The sequence below is a fragment of the Marmota monax genome, unplaced genomic scaffold, assembly GCF_021218885.2.
Source record: "Marmota monax isolate L192 unplaced genomic scaffold, Marmota_monax_Labrador192_F-V1.1 WCK01_AAM20220418_F8-fsc00013, whole genome shotgun sequence".
Taxonomy (NCBI): Eukaryota; Metazoa; Chordata; class Mammalia; order Rodentia; family Sciuridae; genus Marmota; species Marmota monax.
The window spans coordinates 26617260-26626545 of record NW_026692202.1 but is presented as its reverse complement, the minus strand read 5'-3'; the positions used below and the strand labels follow the sequence as shown (position 1 = coordinate 26626545).

Genomic DNA, 9286 nt, shown 5'->3' with positions numbered 1-9286 from the left:
GGTGACTACTATGTGCAGTGTGTCCTTTTGAACCATGTTGTTGGAAGCTGCCCCCTCTTCCTGCTGAAGTCCATGGCGCATGGAGTAGCGGCTAGAGTTATTACATAGTAGTCAGAGCACTGGATCTGTTGTGGACTCCCCACATGAATAAAATACCACGATCATGTTTGAAAACATTTTCTTGGGAGGGAGATTATAAAATGGTTCAATTAACTTCTAAATTTAAAATTTTTAAGATGGCTTCTATTTAATGTTGAATCATCAGTTTAATACACCGTGTTTATGGAAAGCAAATATCTTTTTTTAAAGCTGCAAAACATTTGTTTGCATTTATCCATAAAATTATGTAGAAGGTTTTCCCTACACTACGATTAGGGAGTATATCTACAGCCCCTTCGTTTTCAGAAGCCTGGGAGCATCAGTAGTTTTGCAAAGCTTCATGTCTTTGATTTTTTTAAAAAAATAATATCATCCATGATTTCAAACTGTCAATTTTAGTATCACAAGTACAATTTCAAGATCCTATAGGGAAATGCTAGGTTTTCATTTTGGGAAACTCCCAGTTTGTCCCTATGGCATCAACCAGGCAGTGCCCAGTTCTCATAGTAGCCAAACATCAGTTTCTTTTCCTAAAATCTGGGTTATTTACTCTTTAAGTAAGACCATCTGTGAGACATCAGCTGTGTAGTTCACATGGGGCTACATCAAGCCATGTCCAGTTGCTTATTAGTCTTTTCTCAATCAAAAAAGAAATTTCTTAGGGAACAAACTCAGCCAGGGCTTCTTGGGTACACATATAAAGTCCCTGGCATGGAGTGGGTATTCAGCAAATAGCTGCTCTTCCAAGAAAATATGGCCAGAGAGGAATTGGAGTTCAAGTCTCTAGGATAAGTTCAGAATTAATGTTCCTTTTGATGGAAAAATTCATCTCGAACCTTTGTTTAATTGAGTACATTTTCTACACATTAACATGCTTTTATAAACAAATCCATCACTAGGATCTTTCCAAATGAATCAAACCATTCTCATAAATAATCCTTGGAATTCATATGAGCTTAATAAATAATGGGAAAATTCACTTTAAGTTTTGCCAAATTCCAAATATTGGCAAAAAAAAGTCATACAACTTTTGATCAACACAAAACAATCTAGATATATCAACATGGAGCAAACTAAAAACATGATCTGAATATGCAAGGACTATATTTAGAAACTGTAGTAATTATTTGTAGGTAGTCTAGTCCTAGCTTTTGTTTACATGTCACAGACACTTCCCTGTGAAATGTGATTCATATATCTTGGATTTTTCTCTTACGTACAGTAGGCATAAAAATATTTGTTTGTGGTATGTCTCATTGCCTTGTCCTTTTTAAAACTGTTTTCAGATGTCAATCTGTGTAATGTGATGACTTACCATAAGGATTTCATGAACTATTTTCAGTTTTTTTAGAAGACCAATGCAGATTTTTAAAATAAATATTTGTTGAAAATACCACTCTTTGTGCAGGGCCAAATAGTTAGAATAGAAGAAAGAGAAAAATACCATCTGAATCAATGTATTGTCCTTCCTGAAGATGCTAGAATTCAGTGAAAGGAAAGAACCCATACTTTAGAGTAGTTGATGCCCTTTTGTTCACACTGTTGCCTACTGCATCAACCCCACACTGACATCTCTTTAATTTTCCAAACTTTATATGTGTATACATAGACTAAGAACATAGTGCTTTTTTCACATCTTAGACAACTATGATACATAAAGTTCATTTATATAGTGAGTCAAAATTGCCTGACTCTTCTTACCACTTGTCACTCATTTCCTCTCTAAATCATGTAGAAGGAGATTTCTTTCTTACATGACAAGTCTTCAAATGCATTGAAGAGATTATTATAATGAGTCACTTTTCCTCTTTAGAATTGAATACCCCTCTGCCATTCTCCTTCCTTTTTCTTTCCTCCCTTTCTTTCTGTTTCCTTTCTTCTCTTCCTTCTTCCTTCCATTTCTAGCAAGTTTTCATGGTAGATATGTAATAGACATGATAACCTTTCCACAAGGATGTACGGTGAATGCTTTAATAGTTGGTTACATGAAGTGCTATGAGGACTCTGAAAGCGAAAGGTCAGACATGTCTCCAGCCAGAGATGGTATCATCACAGAGAAGCCTGATAAGCAGGAGGTATCATGGGCCACCTTTGTTCTATGCAGAAGAAATAACCTATGAGTGACCTTGGGGAAAGCTGCTTCTACTCCTCAACAAAGGCCTTCATCTATATTGTCTTTCCCATCCTGGTCACTTCCTTTGTATTTCTTCTGATCTGGCTACACCATGGGACTCTTGATGGATAGTTAAGAAAAAAAGAAAAGGAAAAATATCCAGTGAGTACAAAAATATTGCAATTTATTTCTGGACATGTTTGAGTGCAAGAAAGATATTGTACTAGGTGGGGTGTGCTATTCATGGCTTTCTGTATATTAAAATATATACAAATGTGGAAACTCCCTGTCAATGATGCAAGATTGTTATCTAAATGTTATTCTAAATTACTCCATCTATGTGAAAATATCGATGCATTTCCCTCTAATTTCCTCACATTAAAAATCATTCACATTGGTACATTTTACATCTTCATGGATGAAGTCTTTTCATCTTTTCTCAATACTCTGTGATTACTTTATTTAATTTGCATTTCTAGAAATGTATGTGTGACTATTTAATGGAATCAGTACTTTTTAAGAAAAAATAACCAATCAACCCATTCTTTTACTTGACAATTTCTATTTTCATAAAACCTTGAATTATAATCCTATTCAGAAGCAAAATTCATAGTAGAAATGTATTTTCTGTTAAGCAGATAAAAATATTTTTGGATATTTTTCTTAAAATGTGTTTTCAGTAGTAATAAAAGTACACAAATTAGAACATTTTGTATCTTCTCAGTTATTGAGCACAGCTCTAAATTCTCTTAATTTTATTTTAAAAAATAAATCTTTTTTAATATTCAATTGATTATAGGTTTATACATAGTAAAAGTTAAACCATGTATGTTAAAAATAATCTGAAGTGTTTAATAATTCTACCAGTAATTTTGTTTTAAATATAGGGTCTGTGTTACCCAGTCTGATCTCAAACTCCTTGGCTCATGAGATCCTCCTGCTTCAGCCTCCTAAGTATTGAGACTATAGGTATGCATTACCACATCTACCCTCTACCTATGATTTTATCACTGGGCAACAAAAGACTTAGGTTTGGCATTTACTTAGACATTTATGTTGTCTACTATTCTCTATTATAGGTTTATTTAAGAAGAACATCATCTGTAGCATAAATAACCTAAAATTTTCAATGAAAAAAATCCTATGAGCCTTTGACATCACCAAATTCAGTATATCACATTAGAATTCCAAGCAATAAACTCAGATATTAGAAACAAACATAATTTGTGATCACAACTCGAAAGTCACATACATGATTTGAATTATGGTAGTAACACTGTAAATATGAGTACAACAATTTATAATTTTGTACATAATGATCTTTTAAAAGATAAAAGAATGTTATGAAATATGTCTAGAAAAAATTCAAATCATTGTTAACACAATAAAATTATCTTGAATTTAGTTTACAATCAAGTTTTTGTAGTATTACAAATTCAATATCATCACATGAAACTTGAAACATCTATTTTTAGATGTGTCCTAAGTCTCCCCATTAAAGTGTGGATTAAAATGTCAGAGGAAATTGTTTCTGGATGTAATGGATGATAGGAGGACGTTTGCCAAATTCACAGATTTCAAGTACGTGCAGTCCTGAGTCTGTTTCTACCACTAAGCCACTGTCTAGATGAGGAAAAAGCTTCCACAGAGCCTGCTGTGGTCTTGGGCAGCTTCTCCTGGGGAGCAGAGTGAGGGAAAAGGTGCATCAGACAGGCCTTGAAGAGGAATGTGTACATGTAGAACTCATTATGGTATCCACCGGCAAACTTGAAGCTCTATCCAGAGTTGTCCTGATATAAGTATTTACCAAATTTGAGCTTTTTGCTTTCTCTGTTGTTTTAAGGTTCAGCATAGCTGAAGCTATAGGGTCCATTTGTGTATTTCAAACAAAGTTTCTTTTGTTTTAACAACATTTCTTGGTTATCGCTAATACTAAGTGTTTCTGGGCACGATTGCCTCAGATGTAGTAAAACTGAGACTTCTGGGTCCCTCTGGAATGCTATGAGCAGAATCATTGTCCATAGATGAAGACTAGCAGAGTCACTTTGCTTAGGTGGAAACTTGATATTGAATTTAGAAAGGGATTCAAAAGAGATGTCTTCCTCATTTTGCCCAGTTCTCTTGGTATGACAAACTTGATGCATGGATCACTTCTATTTATAATCATCTTTGGTCTGAGGCTTAAATAGTGCTTTTTGGTTATCTGTTTTGTTTGTACACTCTATATTTACAGAGCACTGTGTTTTGGTTGCAATGTCTGGTATATCAAGTTTGCTCATGCAGTCTTTCTGTCTATCTGTGATTCTTGCTTTATGTATGTTCAATGAAATTCTTCTTTCAGATTCCCCGCCCTCCCCCCCCACCAGCCAAATCATCTTTACATGAAATAAAGGAGTACTGAGACCACTTGGTGAAGTTTCTTTCTTAGGGGAAGTACCTGCTTACTTCTTACCTATTTGTGTTGGGAGAAAAGCCTTTCATGCCTTGGTCAAGAGCAATAAGGGCTGGATAGAATATATCAATTTTATTTTTTGGTTTTTATTTTTCTCTTAGCATTACTCATTTAATTTTATTTATCATGTGGCTGATCAAGAGTTGAATTATTCTTCCTTATTTCACTATCTGGAGAAGAACATTAGCCATAACTGTTATCTCAATTGGAATTTACAAAAAAGTAATTTTGATTTCTCTGTCAATCATAGCTAAAGTGACACCTTCTCCTGCTGCTCATATATTATTTGCTCTTGGTCTTTTACTATATAGTTCCTTACTGCAGAGTCTCCACTCATTTGTGCCTATCGGAAGGCTTCATATGCCTTGTTAAATTGCTTTGCAATGTTTTTATCGTTCTTCTTTGTCCTGTAGCATCACTATAAAGAATGGATTAAGTGATAGGTTTGATGGCTGTGTTCTCACTGTAGATGGGGTTGGCGTTTGCTATTTCCATGTCTTACACTTATTCTCTCCATGACCCTTTGGGGAATTTCCAAGTTTTATTGACAAAACTATGATGACACTCCAGAGGAAAGCAGAAAGCAACTTTCTCATGCACCAGGCCATTGACTCCTCACCCAATTTTAAGTGAATGATGCAGTTTGGAGGGAATATGCTGGCATGGTTTTGTCTAATTCCAATCTTCATGATCCTCACAGCCTTCTCTCCATATTCTGTCTTGTTCTTTCTTCAAGGTTTAACATTCTAGGCCTTAAAAAACAAAACAAAACAAAAAGCAAAAAAAACAAACAAACAAACAAACAAACAACAAAAAAAAAAAACCTCTACCTTTATTTTCAGTTCCTTTTCTTATTTACCTGGCTCTTATATCTGCCATTTTCCCATTTAATTAGCTGGATTTAGATAATTTTTTATATTTAAAGTTTTTGCTTAAATACCAGTATGTTTGCATGAATTAGAAAAACACACACCTCTTTGGCAGAGAAATTACATATAGGCACTACCAGTGGCTGAGCAAATTAGCAGAAGGAGGCTCTTCGTTTTGAGGAAAGACACTATAACCAGGATTGACTATATTCCAGCCTCTACTTGCTTACCAGCTATGTGACCACATGTACAACTAGACACTCTTCTCATAAAAATCTAACATTCATATCTCCACTAATGGAACTACAGCAGTAGTTGCATTTATTTCAATGTTTGTTGAATTAGCAAGCTCTTTTTGTCATAACGAGAAAAATGCCATTAAATCTTTTTTCCCCTTAAAGTATGTGGCTATTCTGACAATACAAAGTCCACAGACCTAAAAGAGCAGGGCACTGAAGGAGTAAGGAGGTGACAACTGGATAATTTAGTGAGTAGGTCTGTCATTGAACTTGTGGTCATAATGGAACCAACTTTCAATGGCTATGCTCTTTTTTGGCCTGAGCAGTTTATGGAATAAAAGTCTAGTTTTATTTCAAAAGCCGTCCTCATGCTCACACAACCTTGATTTTATATATTTTATTTAATTCCATGTTTGTTTGTTTTTTGGCTGCTATATCAAAGTTGTAATGTTTCACAGGATGATATAGTGCCCAGATGCGATTCTACACGTTGGCCACGTGGGGTGTTCCGTGTTTGAAGCAGCTGCGTGTTCCTGTCATAGACTCTGAAAAAAAGACTACATTCTTTGGTTGGATTTCCTAAACTCCTGGAATTTAAAGTTTGAGGCAGTAGCCAGGGACAAGTCACCCATGTTTGTTACACTACTCTTTAATTTTGAGAATTTCATGAACTCAGCCTCTTTGACGTTGCATTTGAGCCCCACTGGCATTTGTGAAAAGACTTGGAGAAATTCAGGTGCTTCTGCAAGTTGTCATGCTTATTACCATCTGTTGTACAGTTATTTTTAGTTCATCAATCACTATGATCGTGAGGCCAAAGGGACTGCAAGTGCTGTCTGACTTCTGAGTCAGCTTTTCCTTTTCTCTCTTGACATCACACGGGGTTATGCCTGGTGAGTCTTCTTTGGTGAAGAGATTATTTAATATACTGATGTGAGATCAAATAGTTTATCATGACTTTGTGAATGGGCATTGCCTGATAAGTTTGAACATGGCTCAAATAAATGAGTATGATTTAATTTACTTCGATCCCTTTCTTACTAATGTTTTTGCATGCCACTTCTGAAAACGTGGAAATTCTCTCCCAACTAATATCCCTCTTGTGAAAATATTAATTAGTAAAAAGAGTAGTGTTAGAAAAGGTATGATATCTGGTAACTGGAATGGGTTAAAATTAGATGGGAAATTTCTCAGGATAGAACAAATAATACCTTGAATGAATAAACTATTTTTTTTATAAACTAAATAAACTGTTTTTCAAATGAATAAACTATTTTTCTATTCCTTAATAAGAATCAAAGCTAATTAGCATTCAGTAAATTGATCATTTTCAGTGTACGGTTCCATAAACTTTAACTCACTTACAAATGTGTGTCACCAACATCAAAATCGGGATACAGAGATAGAGACCCAAACATCCTCAAGCTGTCACTTTTTATTCCTGAACTTCTTCTACCCCTAAATCTTGGCAATTACTTATCAGTTCTTCATCACTACAGATTATTATTTTGAAGAATTTTGTATAAATAGAGTTATACAGTGTACAAACTTTTGAGAAAATTCACTTGAGATTGATTCAAGTAGTTGAGTGTAACAGCAGTTCAATCTGTTTATTTTCAATTGTAATAATGGAATTGTGTCATTTACTACAATTTGCTTATTAATTCAACCTTTTAAAAACTTTTTTCATGTTTGGGTGATTATAAATAAAGTTGCTATAAACATTCACATACAACTTTTTTTGTGTGAACATAAATTATTATTACTTTTGGATAAATATGCAGAAGTGCCATGGTTGGTCGCTCAGTAAGTGTATTTAATATGGGGGAGAAACTTCCAAACTAGGTTTCAGAGTGGCTGAATCATTTTACATTCCTTTGATTTAGGATTTTCATCAATTTCTTAGCAGGGAGAATTTGGAAGTTAAATATCTTTTTCTCCCCACATGCATACACACACACAAATACACACACACACACACACACACACACCTCTACACACACTTTCCACCTAAGTTTATATATATACATATATATATATATATAATAAACTATATATATATAATATATATATATATATATATATATATATATATATATATTGCATGTAAATTATTTGTCAAGAATTTATACCAGGCACAGAGCATTATTTAACATACATGAATGTAAGAAGTCCTAAAACACATAGTATTATCCAGTTCTACTTACTGAGAAGAAACAGTGTGGAGGAAATACTCTCATGTCAATAGAATATAAAGGATAAATAAATATTGATAAAAATGTGTCAATGTTGCCTTTCATACACTAATCCAATTCTGATACTAATTATGAAACTGATATCTAAGTTCTCCTTAATCTTCACAACAAAACTTGTAGCACATTATTAGTTCCATATTATAGATGAGGAAATGGAATATCAGACCAGTTGAAGGATGCACCCAGGTAAAAGGGTAGGTAAAAGACTGAAGTCAAACTTCTGCAATCCTCTATATATTGTATTGTGTGTTATTTATCTGTTTATTTATTTTCAATTCACTACTTTTTCCTACAAAACATGGAGTCAGATTAATCCCCCAAGTAGTATGGATAAATATTATGAGTCAAAATAACTTATAATGCCGGATTTCAGACTCTTACTCTTCCACTTTTTTAACACAAATTTTAACTTTCAGGATTCACAATGGGTATTTAAAAATGTATAGAAAATACAGAAAACCTCTTGGAATACTTGTGATGAGAAAGATGAAGTCCATTCTTAGTATGGGGTAGGAAAAGACAAAATATCTTCAGAGCAAGGTACCCTGCAAGTTGACAAGAAGGAAGCACAAAGGAGGAAATTAAAGGAATGGAAGCAGAAGAAAAGAGATTGAAGAGTAAGAGCCATAGATAATATGGGGATAGAACTAGGATGAGTTTGTAGTTTTGTTGGTTTACTTTCCTGAACAAGGGTGGAGGAAAGAGACATTGGAGGAGATATAAAGTTTAAATTAATCTGATAAAAGATGATTCTGAACTCATGCTCAGAATTTTCAAGAAAGTATAAAATATAACTGACTCTTTTGAAATTAATTTTTGATTACAGGACTTTTCTATTTACTATGACATTGCTCTGACACAACTCCTGAGTCTTGGCTTCAGTTGGGTTATGTGAATATCTGGACTACATTGATCCCAAATGACAACATAGGCAATATTCTGATGATTAGAGAAGGAAATATTTTAGTAAGAAGCAATTCTTGGAATATTTTGCTTGAATAAGGCTTATCTCTAGAAATATGCAAAAGGTATGACACATTTTTTTATCTTCTATTTGCTTTTCTAAGAACCCATGTTTTATAACACATAAATAAAATATTTGGGGAACTATTCTTCAATAGAATGTTATTTTCTATTTCTAAATATTATTATTTATAATCTTATGCTCTGATTTATTCTAAGCAAAACATTGACATTATTTCTTAAAGAGAAATACGATTAATTTGAGAACAGAAAAGAATTGTGAGACAAAAAGAAAA

General features: G+C 33.7%; 1 pseudogene; it reads right to left on the bottom strand.

Moving 5' to 3' along the window:
* Positions 1-3694: 3694 nt before the first annotated feature.
* Positions 3695-4587, bottom strand: LOC124083327 (TRAF family member-associated NF-kappa-B activator-like; annotated as a pseudogene).
* Between the last annotated feature and the right edge of the window lie 4699 nt (positions 4588-9286).